The sequence below is a fragment of the Phyllobates terribilis genome, unplaced genomic scaffold (genome assembly GCF_046119375.1).
Source record: "Phyllobates terribilis strain yellow unplaced genomic scaffold, ASM4611937v1 Scaffold_12__6_contigs__length_324123572, whole genome shotgun sequence".
NCBI lineage: Eukaryota > Metazoa > Chordata > Amphibia > Anura > Dendrobatidae > Phyllobates > Phyllobates terribilis.
In genome coordinates this window covers 222,221,745-222,240,766 of record NW_027362772.1, presented here as the reverse complement: position 1 = coordinate 222,240,766, position 19,022 = coordinate 222,221,745, and positions in this window count along the sequence as shown.

Below are 19,022 nucleotides of genomic sequence, written 5' to 3'. Positions count from 1 at the left end.
CTGTTGCTGAGGAAGACCAGGAGAAGACAGCCTTCACTACCCCGATGGGACTCTGTGAGTTCAACAGTATGCCGTTTGGACTCTGCAACGCCCCCGGAACGTTCCAGAGGTTGATGGAGTGCTGTTTAGGACACCGTAACTTCGAGACAGTGCTGCTATACCTGGATGACGTTATCGTGTACTCCAGGACGTATGAGGACCATTTGAAGCACCTGGCGAGGTATTTGAAGCATTGTCCCGGTATGGGATGAAACTGAAGCCTTCCAAGTGCCACCTGCTCAAACGGAAGGTTCAGTACCTGGGACACATAGTCAGCCCAGAGGGAGTAGCACCAGACCCGGAGAAGGTCACAGCCATCCAGATGTGGCCTTAGCCTAAGAACATCAAGGAGGTACGTCAATTCCTGGGACTGGTCGGGTACTACCGGAGATTCATAAAGGACTACACCAAAAAGGCAGCACCTTTACAAGATCTCCTGGTAGGACAGTCCAAGAGAGGCAAAAGTCCCCCCATTCCAGTGGGGTAAGGAACAGGCTGAATCATTTGCAGTGATGAAGGAGATCCTAACTGGTGAAGAAATCCTGGCTTACCCTGACTACAGCCAACCTTTCCTGCTGTACACCGACGCCAGCAACAAGGGACTGGGAGCTGTGTTATCAAAGAAGCAGAATGGCAAAGAGGTGATTGCCTATGCCAGCAGGAAGCTTCGCCCTACCGAGAGGAACCCAAAAAATTACAGCTCCTTCAAGCTGGAGTTCCTGGCCTTGGTCTGGGCCATCACTGAACGATTTAAGCATTACCTAGCCTCAACTAAATTCACAGCTTTTACTGACAACAACCCCTTGACACACCTGGAGACAGCCAGGTTGGGAGCCATGGAGCAGCATTGGGTGGCCAGACTGTCAAATTATCAGTTCACGATCAAGTACCGGGCAGGTCACAAGAACACCAATGCTGATGCCCTGTCAAGAATGCCCCACCAGTCGGACATCGAGGATGAAGTGGATGTCATTGAAGAGATTGAACTACCTGCCTTCCACAGAAATGGGATGGTCCACGAGCAGCGCACCTCTAGAAGATGTCGTGGTAAGACACTAAACCCTTTACCTTATCACAGATGGTAGGAGACCCAGGACAGTGACCCGGTTGTCAGCCTCATCAAAGGACTGATAACCCAAGAAGGTTCTCAGCTGGAGAAGGATGCTCCTCTGCAAGCTAAGCAACTGTGGAATGAGAGAAGCCGGCTGTTCATCTACAGAGAGAAGCTGTGCAGAAGCTATGTCAACCCCAGAACCCATGAAATGGTGTGGCAGATCGTAGTACCCAGGACAGACATCCAGATGGTGTTAGAGGCCTACCACGATCAAGCAGGTCACTTTGGCTGGAAGAAACTGGAAACCCTGCTGAAAGACCGGTTTTACTGGGTTGGAATGCGGAGCTCCATAGAAAAGTGGTGCCGGAATTGTGGGCCCTGTAGCATCAGAAGGAATGACTACGGCAGCCAGAAAGCACCCCTGCAGCCCATCAAAACAACTCGACCCTTGGAGATTGTCGCTCTGGATCATATCAAGTTGTCACCCAGCAGGTCAGACTATTCCTATGCCCTGACCATGGTGGATTACTATTCCCGGTTCCTGGTGGTAGCCCCTGTCAAAGATCTGACAGCAGAAACTGCAGCAAGAACGTTCCAAGCATACTTCTGCAGGCCCCATGGATACCCGGACAAGGTGCTGACGGATCAAGGCCCTGCCTTTGAAGCCGAGCTGTTTAAAGAATTCAGTCATCTGTATGGGTGCAAGAAGATCCGGACTACGCCGTATCACCCTCAAACCAATGGTTTGTGTGAGAAAATGAACAACATCATCATAGACCTGCTGAAAACCTTACCCTTGGAAGAATGGAACCAGTGGCCAGAAAAACTACCTGACCTGGTAGATCTGTACAATCACATACCTGTGAGCACCCCAGCGTACCTCATGAGAGCAAAACCCGGAAAGTTGCCCATGGACCTGGACCTCGGAGTGGTAGAACCTGATGCAGATATGTCCACTGAAGACTGGGACACAACTCGACAAGAGCAGTACAGAAGAGTACAGGCCCGTGTCGAAGACAGTCTAAACAGAGTAAGGGAAAAGCAAGAAGGCCAGTATAATAAGCATGCACCAGCAGAACCCTTGGCACCTGGAGAAATCGTGCTAAAGTCGAAAAGAGGTCACAAGCTCGATGACCAGTGGGAAAGAGAACCCTACACTGTGTTAAATTCTAGATTTGACAACAGCAAAACCTGCCTGATCAGTAAAGACGGAGGTAAGACAATTGCAACAGTCTCAAGAGACCACATGAAATTATGCCCAGATCTATTTAAGCCACAGGAGAAGGAAGTACCTCTTATAGTATCGGAAGAACCCAAAGAAGATGTACTTCATACAGTTCTAGGAGATTTCCCTGCGGACTGGCCTCAACTTGATGGAGCACTCATACCATTGATGCACTTCTATCAGCAACCAGAAGAACCTCCACTGCAAGTAGAACCTGTAAGCGCCCAGCAAGAGCCTGCTCAGGAACAAGAAGAATCCCCAGAAGAAGGATCACCAGTTGAAGCAGAGCCAGAAGGCCCAGTAAACAGTGTACTTGCCATTCCCATAGAGAGATTGAGGCAGTTCTATGATTTACCCACACGTAGATCTGATAGGTTAGTGGATAGTGCACGCACAGACACTAGTAACACCCCAGTGCTACATAGGTCTACACGCAGCACACAAGGCCAAATCCCTGGCAGGTATAGGGAATAAGTTAAAAATGGCTGCAGTGTAAATAGTTACCCAGTTGGGAATTGCCTGCTGTTATTATTTATGTGAACTGAAAATATATATGTGCGTTTAGTTACCCGTAAGGGTATAAAGACTTGAAGGCTGAGGACTGTGAGCAGCCAAAAACTTTATTTGTAAATAGTTGCACTCCTTAAAGTGCCCCCTTTATTGATTTTATTTATGCATCACATGACCTCAGAACAAAAACCCGTTTGGCGTGGCCGAAGACGTGGTCCAACACCTGGATCACCTATGCCCTGCAGCCACGCCCAGGGCCTACGTTGAGGGTTTTTGGACAGGTCCCTCATGCTGCTCCATTTGCACCTTCACCAGTGAGATGGACACCTGTAATGGATCTCACTGAGACTTTAAGAAGGGTGTATTATATGTTTTAAGGAAATGTTATAATTGTTATTATAATTGTTGTTGTTGTAACCTTTTACAAAATGCTTCAGTCCAGGAGTACTGAATTGTACTAGGGGGGAATGTGGCGCCCTGCTGTTCACAGGTACCACAGGACCCAAAAGGGTGCATGGATGGACTTCTCCACAAGAGGCACTCGCTACACACAAACACCTCCACCCTTCCACCTCATACCACCAGAGGGAGCCTGTCAGGGACATATATATTGGAGGGTGGAGTTAGGTAGTCAGATCAGTCTGCTAGATCAGTTAAGAGAGTGCTCAGTGAAGTAGCAGCACGCTGGCTACTGTGCTGAGGCAAGTTGAGGCCTGCAGCACATGCTGAAGCCTGAGTTGAGGGCCCCGAGTGTGGCCGGAGGCAAGGAGAGAAGTGATAAGGGGGCAGAGGAGCATCATAGGCTCACCCCAAAATACCAGCCGGACACCGGGTCCGCGCCTACGGGGGCATCTTCACTCAGTAGGGATCACCGGCATACCAGGAGGACTACAAGTCCCCGGTCGACCTGAAGCTAAACCCATCGACAGGACTAGGAACCACAAAGGCCCCAGCATCCAGGGAGAGTGGTTGCCAGAGGAAAGTCCTACTACAAAGCCAGCAGGTGAGAGAGAGAGAGAGAGAGTGAGAAACAGCATAGAAGCCAGGCCTAGCTCCAGGCAGGTCAGAAGCTTAGAAAGAGGAAGCAACGGACCAGGAGGCCTTATACCCGCTCACTGGGGAGAGTCCAGAAGTGCACCCTAGGGTAGGTCGGAAAGAGATGACCCTAGGTGAAAAAGATTGATCTCATAAACTAGTGACAGAAGTCACAGTGGCCTGGGGTGAAAAGTCTCTCTACACTACAGCCCATATTGATTCCAGTTCAGCTGCCAACTTCATCCTGTCAGGACATGGCTTTTGAGCTTCAACTTCCTACACAACGGCTTGATCAACCCATGGCTAGTGCTTCCATACATGAACAACTCTTGGCTGAGCCTATCCAATTCATGAGATAGCTCGTCACGTTCCGGATTGGAGCCCTGCATTCTGAAAAGATTTTGTTCTGCGTGCTGTCAAAATCGGTGAACTCTGTCCTGCTGGGTCTGCAATGGTTGCGTTCACACGTGCCAGCTGTCGATTGGTCCTCCGCTTAAGTGCTTCAGTGGGGACTGTCGTGCACTACCGCTTGCCTCGCCAAGGTGGGGGAAGTTCCTCTGCAAAGAACTTCTTCTGGGAATCTGTCTCCTGTGGATTCTTTTCTAAACTGTTCTCACCGACTGAGCATAATTACTCTATTAGGGATTGCGACCTAGTGGCCATTAAGATGGTGCTGGAAGGATGGTGTCATCTACTGGAAGGCACCAGCTCTCCAGTTATTATATACACGGATCATAAGAACTTAACCTTTCTGCAGTCAACTCAACGGTTAAATCCTCGTCAAGCCAGGTGAGCACTCTTCGTCTCTTGTTTTGATTTTGAGTTACATTTCAATCTAGTGGACAAGAATGTTAAAGCAGATGCTCTGTCTTGATATTTTGAAGTGACTGTTTTTGTGGAAGAGGCTCAGTATATCATAGATCCGGCCAGGATTGTTGAAGCAGCCCTTGTCCTCCTAAAAGACATTCTCCTGGGGAAAACCTTTGTTCCTAGTGCTAAAAGAAGGAAAATACTGTCGTGGGGACAAGAATCCAACCTAGCCTGCCATGTGGGAGTACTTACATCCACTGAGCTAATTGCACACCGCTTTTGGTGGCCATCGCTGTCCAAGGATGTTCAGGACTTTGTGACCGCTTGTCCGCAGTGCCCAAGAAACAAGTCTCCCAGGAACAAGCCTGCTGGTCTCCTTCAGCCTCTGCCAGTTCTTTCCGCCCCTTGGTAACATATCACTATGGATTTCATCATGAACCTGCCCCTCTCCGAGGGTTACAACACCATCTGGGTCATGGTGGAACAGTTCTCTAAGATGGGTCACTATATCCCCTTGGTCGGCCTACCTTGGACTCCCAAGCTTGCCACATAGTTCTTCCAGCATGAGTTTCATCCTCATGCTTTCCCTCTCCACATTGTCTCTGACTGCAGAGTCCAGTTTACATCTAAATTTTGGAGAGATCTTTGCAAGCTGCTGAATGTCCAGCTGGATTTCTTCACCGTGAGCCATCCACAGACCAATGGACAAGTGAAACTGGTTAACAAAACTCTTGAAAACTACAGTATGTTTGCCACTTTATTTCTGCTCACCAGGATGACTGGATACAACGTCTTCTATAGGCAGAGTTCTCCTACAGCAACCACATTGGGGAGTATTCTGGGGCATCTCCATTCTTCATTGTTTACTCCCAGCATCCTTAAGTGCATTGTCCTATGTCTGCTTCTTCTGGGGTAGCAGCAGTTGATTCTTCTTTTGGCAACTTCCTCCATATCTGGTAGCAAGCTGAGGTCTCTCTTTCTCTATTCTTCTAAGATGAAGACTCATGCGGACAGGAAGAGAGGTTCGCTGCCTCACTACCTTCCCTTGACGAAGCCGTCGGCTGACGGAGATACGCGTGGGGCTTCTCGCTATCTCTATACCTTTGCAGCTTCCTCTTCGTGGTCCCCTATATACCACAGCAGGTTGTATCGCTATATCCCTTCTCTGGTATTTTCCAGTACAACATCTGGGAGTAAAGCCTACAAGCTTTATCCATTCATGAGTCTTTTGCTTGGTTCCATTATTAGATTCAGGATATTTCCTTGATTTGGTACATACTGAGAGTTCCTGATTTATTTATTTCAGTAATTCTCTCTGGAGAATCCGGGAATACCTGAAACTTTACATGTGACATGTACTTCTACTTGACCCATGACTGTGATCTTATGACCATCTTGACCATATCTGGGACAACCATGTCACATTACCAGGCACCTGGCTTGTTCATGTTTGCTTAATCGTTTTGTGATGGCCATCATTGTTTATGATCATTATCATATTATCCTGTATGCTGTGGTAAAGCGACTTGCTTGGCTCTCTGGAGGTAGACACAGCACACACGGTTTGGGTAAACTTCTTGCGGGTTTATTGTGCGGCATAAACTCCAGCAGCGTTCCATAAAAATAAACAGTGGCTCTCGGGGTTAACGGGAAAACAAAAGATGAACTATAACAGAGTCCTCTATCCAGCAGGGCCTTTGCCGGCTGCAGATAGTCTTGTGAAGTTTCAACAACACCAGTCGTCCGGTGTTGCTCTCTGGCATCAGCCACACACAGGCTGGAAACTTCAATCTACAGAACACACACTCCACACAGGAAAACAAACTGACTGAACATTTAAACCCTGTTCAGTCACACCCTGAGGGGGAGGTATGGGGAATGACTTCCCTCTCATCTCTATGTCATTCCCATAAAACCACACCCTTTAAAAGAGCAAACTCCCAGCACATAACATGCTGGCAGAAATTCAGTAGGTCTTAGTTCACACAGGAGAGCATCCTGAGTGACACATAACTCACCTCACATATAATACCAGTGACTCTGTCACATATTCCCTCCCTCTGCCCAAAGCCGGGGGTTTGGGCACCTTCAGACATCAAGCAGGGAATTCTGGAGAGGGCATCAGCATTAGCGTGTAACTTCCCGGGTCCATGCTCCACGTGAAAATTAAAGTCTTGGAGACCTAAGAACCACCTAGTTACTCGGGCATTCTTACCTTTCTTTTCCCTCAAACATCTCAAAGGGGCATGGTCTGGCACTAATTTAAACTTTCTGCTAAGTAGGTAATACCTTAGCGTGTCTATGGCCCATTTTATGACATTCATTCTCTACAGTGGCATAATTTTTCTCACAGGACGAGCTGATATACAGGATGGGATGCTCTTCCCCATTTACCTCCTGCGACAGCACAGCTCCTAGGCCAACTTCTGAGGTATCTGTCTGGAGCACAAATTCTTTAGTGAAGTCTGGTGCGACCAGGACTGGCTGCTTACAGAGTGCCAGCTTCAGCTGTTGGAACGCCATCTCAGCTTCAACCATCCATTTCGCTATCGTTGTTTTTGTGCCTTTCCGAAGGTCTGTCAGTGGTGCGGAAATCATGGCAAAATTTGGGATAAACCACCGGTAATGTCCCACGATTCCAAAAAACGCTCTCACCTGCTTCTTGGAGAGCGGTTGCGGCCAGTTCTGAATTTTCTTGATCTTATTGACCTGTGGCTTAATTTCGCCTCTCCCGACAACGTAGCCTAAGTACTTGGCCTCCTCCTTCCCAATGGCATATTTTCTCAGATTTATCACAAATCCTGCCTTCCTTAGAGCATCCAGAATCGCCTGTTTACTTTTGGCAGATGACTAGCCCAGTCTGGGCTAAAGACAACAATGTCATCAAGGTAGGCTGCGGCATACTTCTTATGTGGGCTGAGGATCCGATCCATGGCCCTCTGGAAAGTGGCTGGTGCAGCCCTGCAGTCCGAACGGCATTCGGGTGTACTGGAAGTACCGATCAGGTGTTGAGAAAGCTGTTTTCTCTTTGGCCCTCTGGTACATGGGGATCTGCCAGTATCCCTTCGTCAATTTGAGGGTGGTAATATATCTCGCAGGTCCAAGCCTCTCGATGAGTTAATCAACGCGGGGCATCGGGTATGCATCACACTTGGAAACCTCATTCAGCCCCATTGGGCTTTGGCACGAGAATGATGGGACTCGACCATCCGCTCTTCGATTCCTCTATCACGCCGAGGGCCAGCATCCTCTTCACCTCGGCTGAGATTTCCTCACGGCGGGCTTCAGGAATCCTATAGGGTTTGAGGTTTACCCTAACATGCGCTTCTGTCAGCACGTCATGCTCGACCACCTGCGTACGCCCTGGAAACTCTGAGAACAGGTCACGGTTCCGTTGCAGCAGCTCTTTACATTGTTGCTTTTGGGCCAGCGATAGAGCGTGACGTCCTGCTAGCGTGACGTCCTCTTCTTTGGCTTTCGGACTGGCTCCCAAACAAGGAGTTTCCACGGGTTTCAAGTCCCACCATGGCTTGAGCAAATTCACATGGTATATTTGGTGCGGCTTTCTTCGGCCAGGCTGGTGGACTTTATAATTAACCTCGCTGACTTTCTCCACCACCTCGTACGGACCTTGCCATTTGGCCAGGAACCTGCTAGGGATTAGCACCAAAACATGGTCCCCAGGTTGGAACTGCCTCAGCCTCGCCAATCTGTTATAGACCCTTGCCTGAGCTGCCTGTGCCTGGAAGAGATGCGTTTTCACGATTGGTATCACTTTCACTATTCTTTCTTGCATTTGGGCGACATGTTCAGTGATGCTCTGGTGTGTCGTAACCTCGGTTTCCCAGGTTTCCTTAGCGATGTCCAGGAGCCCTCGCGGATGTCGTCCATACATGAGCTCAAATGGAGAAAAAATGCTAGAGGCTTGTGGAACCTCCCTTACCGAGAAGAGCAGGAAGGGCAGCAGGTAGTCCCACTCCCGTCCATGCTTCTCTTCGACTTTCTTGAGCATTACTTTCAGGGTCTTGTTAAAGCGCTCTTCTAAGCCGTCTGTCTGCAGATGGTAAACGGAGGTTCGCAGCTGGGTAATCTGGAGAACCTTGTACAGCTCCTTCATTACCTTACTCATGAACGAGGTCCCTTGGCCCATCAGGATTTCCTTCGGCAGACTGGTCCTGGCAAATATATGGACGAGCTCCCTGGCTATGCATTTACTCGATGAGATCCTGAGCGGCACTGCTTCTGGATACCGGGTCGCATAGTCCATGATCACCAGGATATATTGGTGACTTCAGGCTGATTTGACTAAGCGCCCTACTAGGTCCATAGCAATCCTCTCAAAGTGGACCTCTATCACCGGTAGTGGAACTAATGGACTACGGAAGTGAGAAGAGGGAGCGGTTATTTGGCAGGTGGGGCAGTATCTACAATAGTTCTGAATTTCTTGGTAACACCCTGGCCAATAAAACCTTCTCAGTATCCTCTCCTAAGTTTTCTCAACCCCTACGTGTCTCCCTAGGACATGTGAATGGGCCATATCTGGTACCCACCGTCTGTATGGCTCCGGCACTAACAGCTGTTCCACTATCTCACCGCCCCTTAGTTTGGCCACTCGATATAGCAACTCCCCCTGCAAAGTGGGGGAACTTGGTGTCGGCCCCCGGTTCTTGGGCAACCCCATTACATACGGTAACCTGGTCAAATGTCCCCTTTAAGGTCAGGTCTCGAACTTGAGCAGTCCCAAAGTTTTCTCCGGACATATCTAACTCAGGGAGGTCAGCCTCCTCGGTCACCGGCTTGCCCTCGTCGCCGGCAAGGACGCACAGTGGGAACTCTTCCACCTGAGACTTCATCGGGGGTTCTTCTCCAGGAACCTGGCTTTTGCCCACGCTGCTTAGTCCTGTTCCCTTCCCCCACAAGTCCCAAAACAAAGAAAAATCACGGCCCAGTATGACGGGATGTATCAGGTCCTTAACCACCCTGTCTTCGTGGGACTGGGCACCACACTCTGTTCCCACTGTCACTGTGGAAACAGGATAGTCCTTGGCATCCCCATAGATGCCCCGAACGCCCACAGTTTTGGAAGGGATCAACTGGTGGGGAAGGGTAGCTCTGATTAAAGTCACCAGACTCCCAGAGTCCAACAGTCCAAGCACCTTTATTCAATTAATGGACACGGCACACGCTTGCGGCCCCTCGCCGGGTTGACAGTCCACACTGCAGGCTGGATAAGCATAATAGGAAACCCGTCTGCCTAGGTTGCAGTCCATGGGCTCAGGGAACATATGACACCTGGCGGCTACGTGTCCAGGGTTGTGACACCGCCAACAGACTATATCTTTATCAACAGTCCTTGTGGCACCTTCAGTGGGAGTGGGACGCCCCCCAGTGGTGGCTCTAGACCCCTTCCGTGGTGAGTCTGCCCTATTTTGGGTATCCCAGTGCGGAGAAGTGACTATATCCGGTTTCCCGATGCATTTCTCAACCACCTGGTACCTCTCTACCAGGCCGATGAAGTCATCTGCGTTCTTGGGATCACCCTGGGCAACCCAAGTCTGTACTGGCTTGGGAAGGGAGTGTACTAATCTATCAATCACCACCAGCTCGACCATCTGGGCTGGATTGGAGGACTCTGGCTGCAACCACTTCTGAACGAGATGCAGTAGGTCAAACATCTGCGAGCGAGGGGGTTTGTCGTTGGCATACGCCCAGTGGTAGACTCGTTGGGCTCTCACCACCATATTCACTCCCAGGTGTGCTAAGATCTGTCTTTAGCTTGGCGTATTCCTTGGCACCGACAAATATGGTGCCAGAACCTCTGCCCACTGTTCTGGTGGAAGTCTCTCCCAATTAGCCACCCTCTCAAAGACTGTGAGAAATGCTTTCACATCATCCCCAGGGGTCATCTTCTTCATGGCACTTCTTACCTCCTTCCTGACGTGGGAGTCATCAGTCGGCCCTGGGGTTGGGGCGGTTGCCCTGCCCTGGATGACGTCCGCCAGAAGCTGTATCTGCTGTTGCTGCTCCTGCTGCTGCTGTGCCTTTTGCTGCAATTGGATCTGTTGAAGCAACAGTTTGGTCATCTCCTGGTGCAGCTGCTGGCTTTGCAAGTGCTGCTGTTGCATCTATTGTTGGCTCTGCACCAGGTGCTTTATGAGCTCCTCCATGTTGCCAGACTTCTCTGGCTGGCTGGCTGGCGGCCTTCACCCAGGACATCCACCGGAGGGGGCATAAGAGGGCATACTGTTATGTCGGACACTTGCACGCCTTCTAAGCGCCTTTCTACTCACTGCGTGTTTTGCTCTGTTCCACCTAGTACCTGACCATCGCTCTGAGCTGCTGTTGCGGAGATACCGTAACAGAGAGGGGTCAAAAGATCGCGACGTCTTGCTACACGTGCACCTGCAATGGTTGGATCCACTTTGCCGGAGTGGCCGAACTCTGCAGGAATTTGTACCCATTCTGTCCTGCAGAGATCTGCTTCATCGGCCTATCACCTGCCAACAGGTGAAATATCAGGCGAATCCACCCTAAATTCCTCACCTGAACTTAGGTTCTAGTAGCTAGGTCTCTAACTTCCTGTATTGGCGTATTTCTGTTTTGTCTCACCTGTTATCGACAAGGCTAGCCTTCTCGTTTATCGTTATTCAGATCTCTCCGCTCCTGACCTCGGCTTCAAATTTTGAACCTGTGCTGCCTGCCCTTACCTCGGACTGTCTGACTATACTTTTGTCTTGCCTACCTGTACCCTATACCCGAGTTTCTGACACTCCGGTCAGCTGCTGCAGTCCCGTGGACTGCCCTGGAGTGGTATCTGGTGTCCACTGGTGGCCCAGTCTATCTGCACCATCAAAGGCTCTAGTGAATACACTATACACTTAGTCACGCCTCTAAGGTAAGCTCAGCCTGTGGCACAGTGGGTCCACATCCACCAGCGTTACAATATGGACAACTGGTAAATGATCCAATGACTGGACAAGATTGGTGTTTATTTCTATTTCGAAGAAGGGAGATGCTACCGACTGAAACTATAGGACTATTTAGTTCATACCTCATGCCAGCAAAATACTACTTACGATCCTACAAAGATGGTTACAGTCTTACTTTAAGAAAGATCTGCCAGGAGAACAAGCAGGATTCAGAAAAATGAGTGAGCCTGAAAGAAAAATAGAAACGCAATAGGGTCTTATTCGGTGGTGGAGTATAATGGTGTGAGGAGACACTCACCTGATGAGGTTGTGTGATAAACAACAACTGTAGTAGCTCAAAATGTCAGCTGTTGCAAGCCCACGAGTGAAATCTGATGAAAATCCATATTGGAAAGAAGTGGGTAAACTGTGCTGCTGATGATAGCCAATTGAATATTTCAGGAGACTGTAGAGGTTTCAATGCGTTTTTTTATCAACGTGTTTCGAAGTCATGCGACTTCTTTATCAGGAGGAATCACAACCTCATATATTTGTGGTTTCTCCTGATGAAGAAGTCGGATGACTTTAAAACGCGTTGATAATAAACTGCATAGAAACCTCTTCTGTCTCCCGGCATCTTCAATTGATTATCATCTGCACCACACTCTTCTGTCCAATATGGATTTTCACAGGATAAGCCAGGAAAAGGCAGAGGAACAAGAGATATGACTACTAACAGATGGATAATGGAAAAAGCCAAAGAATACAACACGGAGATCTATTTTTGCTTCATTGACTACATCAAAACCTTCCTGAACAGAGCATCTATACCAGGGGTCTCAAACACGGGGCCCCCGGGCCGCATGCGGCCCCTCCGGTTGCTTCTTGCGGCCCGCAGGCACATAGACCCCGTAACGACTGCGGCTCTCTCCAGCAGCTGCCGACATCAGCGCTGTAATGCAGTGTATTGCCGCGCAGAGACCGGCTCTCTGCACAGCAATACCAGTGTCAGCCGCCGGCCTATCAGAGGCCAGCAGCTGACATCTGCGTCCCAGCGCAGCAGCGTATGACATTACTGCCATGTGCAGATGTCAGCTGCTGACCTGTGATAGGCCGGCGGCTGACACTGGTATTGCTGTGCAGAGAGCCAGTCTCCGCGCGGCAATACACTGCACTACAACGCTGATGGTGGCTGCTGGAGAGAGCCGTGATCGTTATGGGGTCTGTGCCTGCGGGCCACGGGTGCAGAAAGGACGCCGAGGGAACGGAGGACAGGTGAGAATCTTTTTTTTTTTTTTCTCTGTCATGTGAAATACAGCACAGGAGACCTGTGCTCAGTATGGGGGACGGGAACCCTGAACACTGTATGGGGGACGGGGATCCTGAACACTGTATGGGGGGACGGTGACCCTGAACACTGTATGGGGGGATGGGGGCCCTGAACACTGTATGGAGGGATGGGGGCCCTAAACACTGTATGGGGGGACGGGGACCCTGAACAATGTATGGGGGGGACGGGGACCCTGAACACTGTATGAGGGGACGGGGACCCTGAACACTGCATGGGGGGACGGGGACCCTGAACACTGTATGGGGGGATGGAGACCCTGAATACTGTATGGGGGGACGGGGACCCTGAACACTGTATAGGGGGATGGTGACCCTGAACACTGTATGGGGGGACGGGGACCCCGTGCACATTATAGGGGGGGATGGGGACCCCGTGCGCAGTATTGGGGGTGGTGGGGATCCCGTGCGCAGTATGGGGGGGATGGGGACCCCGTGTGCAGTATTGGGGGGGGTGGGGACCCCGTGCGCAGTATGGGGGGGACGGGGGACTCTGTGCGCAGTATGGGGGGGATGGGGGACCCTGTCCGCAGTACGGGGGGCGGGGACCCTGTGCGCAGTATGGGGGGGGGACGGGGGACCCTGTGCGCAGTATGGGGGGGGACAGGGGACCCTGTGTGCAGTATGGGGGGGACCCTGCGTGCAGTATGGGGGGGGACCCTGTGCACAGTATGGGGGGGACCCTGCGCGCAGTATGGGGGGGGAACCCTGCGCGCAGTATGGGGGGGGACCTGGATGGGGGACCATGTGCGCAGTATGGGGGGGACCTGGATGGGGGACCATGTCTGCAAGATAAGGACTAGGATGGGGGACCATGTCTGCAATATGGGGGACCTGGATGGGAGACCATGTCTGCAATATGGGGGACCTGGATGGGAGACCATGTCTGCAATATGGGGGACCTGAATGGGAGACCATGTCTGCAATATGGGGGACCTGGATGGGAGACCATGTCTGCAATATGGGGACCATGTCTGCAATATGGGGACCATTAGTAGATATACAGCAGCCTTAAGTACATGCCCAAAAGCAAACATAGCTGATAGACCATAAAAGTTAGCTCAGCATAAATTCTACTCCAACAGCATACCAAACCAAGAGAAAAACAGGAGTAGCTGAATAAAAAACAGTCTTTATTAAATACATCAATCTCAAACATCAGTGTTCAAGTCATAGCATTGGCATAAATCGGGATACAAAAGGAGTCACGTGGTAACAGCAAAAAATAGCCTGTGATTCCCCATGCATCCACATCAAGTGAACAGTTTGCGGGCTGGGGACTCGTAAGGCAAGGTGCCCATCATATTCAAAGGAGAATGGACAGGGGACATTGAATCATGCATAATAGCCAGAGTCAAAAACAGTGTGTAAAAAGTCAAAAAGATTGTGCAAAGCAGTCATCAAAGCAAAAGGTGGCTACTTTGAAGAACCTAGAATATAAGACATATTTTCAGATGTTTCACACTTTTTTGTTAAGTATATAATTCCACATGTGTTAATTCATAGTTTTGATGCCTTCAGTGTGAATGTACAATTTGCAAAGTCATGAAAATACAGAAAAATCTTTAAATGAGGTGTGTCCAAACTTTTGGTCTGTACTGTATATATAAAAAAAGTGGTATAGCTGCATTCAGAAAAGTCAGATCTTTCAAAATTAAAAATAATGAACCCAATCAGTAAACACCATAAATGAAAAAGAATTCAAGAACACCACAAACAATTCAGTAACTAGCAAACAAAACTTCTTATCTATCCCAAAATGGTATCAATAAAAACGTTGTCTCACCCCACAAAAAATAAACCATCACTCAGCTCCACTGACCGATAAATGAAAAGATTACAGGTCGAGGAAAATGGCGACACAACTACTAAAATGTTTTATTGCAAACTTCTGATCTTTTTTTCACCATTAAAATAATAAAAGAAAACTGGATATGTTTGGAATCGCCATAATCATACTGAGGAGCAGAATCATACTGCATGGTAATTTTTACCACAAAATGTACACTGTAAAAACAATTCCAAGAAACAATGTCAGAATTGCGTTTTCTTCACAATTTCTCCCTACTTGGAACTTATTTTGTGTTTTCCAGAACACTCTGTCATAAAATTAATGGTATCTCTCAAAAGTACAACTCATTCCACATAAAACAAGCCCTTGTATGTCTATGTGGAGAGAAAATGTAAAAAGTTCTGGTGCTGAATGAAGGTGCGGAAAATACAAAAAAGCAAAAACGGAAATTGGCCGCGTCGTGAAGGGGTTAAACAAAAAAGGCAGTGAAAAAAATGCAGCATTTCTGCTACGTAGGAACATGGCCTCGTGGTTTGATGCATTTCTTGTCATATTCTTTCCCCTTTTCTTGATTCGGAGCCTATCTACTGGTATGAGAGTCACTACTATTGGACGCTCACATTGTAGTCAATTGGTATGCCAGATATGAATCAAGTATTTCTTAATATAATGTAATTTCTTAATATAATGAAATCGTATCTATGAAACAAGAAGTCACAATATCCAGAAAAGTGTAAATGTGGACACATATGAAGAACGATTTGCATCTGGAATCTAGCATCTAAGAATTTCCGAATATAAAGACCCCTAAGAATTTCAGTATTCAGGAGCAGCCATGGCTCTTCCTCCATGCCTGAGTCTAGTACTGATGCTCAGACTATGGTGTTGCCGCCTTAAGTGTTTGTAGGCAACTTCCTTGTAAAGTAAGATGCCTCTTTAAGATTACACCACAGGATTCCATCATGACATCACAGGATTCCATTCTGACATCACAATTCACCACCACTACTAACACCAGTGTTTACAGCCCAGGTGTCATTGTTGTTAGTGATTTTGGCTACAAAGTTCCTAACCGCGCTTGGATTTCTTTGAAATGCGGAGAATTCCTCCCGAAAAACTTCAGGTGTTGGCACTGCTCCAGGGGATTGTTACCACCTACACCCCTGACTTCGTGCTACCCCTGCCTGATGGCGTCATCAGCTTCACTTACCGGCTGGTTATGGAGCTTGTAAAAGACTGCCTGACCAAATACCACCAAGGTCAAATAAGCTCAAAATATCTTGAGCATTTACAGATGAACATCTGGACATTAGTACAACAGGTAAGATGCAGACAATCTGCACAAAATAATAATGAATAATAATCATAGCAGACTAGTTTATTTACATTTTTTCTTTTCTTTCGACCTCTATTAATATAATATAGAACCTGATTTTCTGATTTTTCTTTTTGTTTTCATCTATACAGGCTGAAAAAAAATCCCAGAGTGGAGAGTTGGCCTTTTTCAAACAACTGGCCCAAAATGTCCTGTATGTACTGGAGTATATACTGGAAGTGCCGGTAAGGATCCATCATCTTCTATACCATATGTCCTTGTGGTCTGATCTCCAGATTACCAGTAATTTAGTAGAAGGACAGATTTATGATTTTGGAGACCTCCATGTTGGCTCCAGGCCTGTCTCTGCGGCTCCATCATCTGTGATGACAGCCTGGACTCAGTGGCGCAGAGTTTGTATTTCCGCCTCTTTCTCATCCAATCATCACAGTCTTCCTTCTTGTAAAGTTCTGATAATAGCAGTTATTAGAGAACAATTGTATATACAAGTTTGTTATATATTAGTCTGGATTTACTGGAGGGAGCGGCCGTGTATAGTCCGTCCAATACTGAAATTATCCAGTAAATCAGGTTTAGTCCTTTCTGTTTTATGTATACGGCAAATTACTATTTATGAAATGTTATATTAATTGTACATATAACCTTCAGGGAACATCAAAAGGTGACTTTGAAAAGGTGAAAAACCTATATGTCCCGGAGCCTAATACCAGTCAGCGGGGGCTAAACAGTGATCTGATAGAAGGTAAGCCGATCATCTAATATTCTTACACACATCTAAATAATATAGAGACACCTGAGAATATGTAGATTTAGGCCTCATTCACACGTCAGTTTTTCATGGACGAGTGCTATCCTTTCTGATTTTCGCTGACTGACAGATAGGAGAAGGTGGAGAAACTTTAATTTTGTTTCTCATCAGTGAAAAAACTGATGAAACTCTGATCAAACTGCCGTCTGAATGAGGCCTTACGCTCTATCCTGTATATGAGGCTGTGACTGCTATCTATGGACATGCCATGAATATATACAGTGTGAGCAGAATATCTATATACCCAGTGCTAATACCATTTACAGAGGTGCAGTCCTGCAGACTTTTTATAGTGATATGTTATATATTATGTGCTATATGTCAGGTATTGGTGTAGTCTAATACGTGATGTCTCTTTATTATTTTAGAAATAACTGTATCTGGAAATACTGATCATGGAATAGATGAGACACCAAAGATCCACGAATCTGACAGTGTAAGTATCCGAGGGAGACGTCTGTATATCATCAGATAACGGGGAGTGAAATCCATCCAATATTATACCCCAGGAGACGATGGGATAGCTCTATTCTCAGTGTAGATCATATCTATTGTGTGTGATGACAGCAGTTTTATTGCTGACTCCTCTGTGTGATATCCCTTATACCCCCTGTTGTACAGTCACATATGTGTATGGAGGATATCCCCTATAATACAACAGTGTCTGTGGAGGTCCATGTATCAGGCAGGCAGTGAGAAGTTCCTTCATCTGGAGCTAGGATTTTCCTGCAGCTTTTATGTCTAAAAAATGTAATTTTCTTTTCTAGGCCTTGATCAGATCATTGAATCCAGAGAAAAAGCCGTGTAAAAACGACTATGAATCAATCAAACTGTTCAGCAGTGGAGCATTTGGGTGAGTTTTATGTTGGCATTATATACATTACCCACATCAATGTCACTATATAATCAGCTAGGATGTGACAGGCGTGAGAACCTCCCATAGGTGATCATTTATGTAATGTGATCTTATGTATTTATACATGGATTTCTAATGACCGTACATCTAGTGTTAACCTAGTAACCATTAGTACAGAAGACCATTTGATGTGGTCTATAAACAGTCTGTTAATAAGGATTCATTTTAAATCATGGATTTTCCTCTCCTCCAGAGCCGTCCACTTAGTGCATCATAAAGACACCAACAAGGTATTCACTATGAAGAAACTGAACAAGCAGAACCTGAGGAAGCCAGAGCAAGTTGAGCGGGCCTTTCAAGAGAGGGACATCCTAGCATTCGCTGATAATCCCTTTGTGGTCTCCATGTTATGCTCTTTTCCTACCAAGTCTCATCTGTGTATGGTCATGGAGTACGTAGCAGGTAGGACATTATATATTGTATCTACATCCGGCCCATGTCTCCTGAACTCCAAGCATCTAATTCATGATGATTACAAGTCCACATGGATGACGATTACATGTCCACATGGATGACAATTACATGTCCACATGGACGACGATTACATGTCCACATGGAAGACGATTACATGTCCACATGGACGACGATTACATGTCCACATGGATGACGATTACATGTCCACATGGATGACGATTACATGTCCACATGGATGACTATTAAATGTCCACATGGACGACCATTAAATGTCCTCATGGACGACCATTAAATGTCCACACTGCAATTACTATTAGTCATCTATTACCAAATTGCCTGGAAAATTACTTATCTCTGTGAAAGTCTCCCATGTTCGTCCTCACTGAGTAAAGTCTGTCATTTCTGCTACGGATAAAAGGAGGATTTGACATTATTTTAGCAGTTTGCATAGATGAGCACTTTCATAGAGAAATAAGAGGCTTGTAGATTGGGTCCTCCTCTATTTTCTTATATAGGGCCACTCTAAAGTATATAATATACGCTCCTCTTATACAGTATATCTCTAGGTATTACGCCCTACCTCAATATCTCCACTTATCTTTCATTCAGAAGGTCATTCATTCATGTGTGGTTTACATTGTAACAAACCCTCAGCTGTCTTTTTTTCCTGCTGTAGGAGGAGACTGTGCCACTCTTATGAAGCTCGGAGGTCCTTTCGATGGTTCTTTACCTGTACCCTTGGCCCGCATGTACATTGCAGAAACGGTTCTCGCTGTGGAATACCTGCATAGCTATGGTGTGGTGCACAGAGACCTAAAGCCTGAGAAG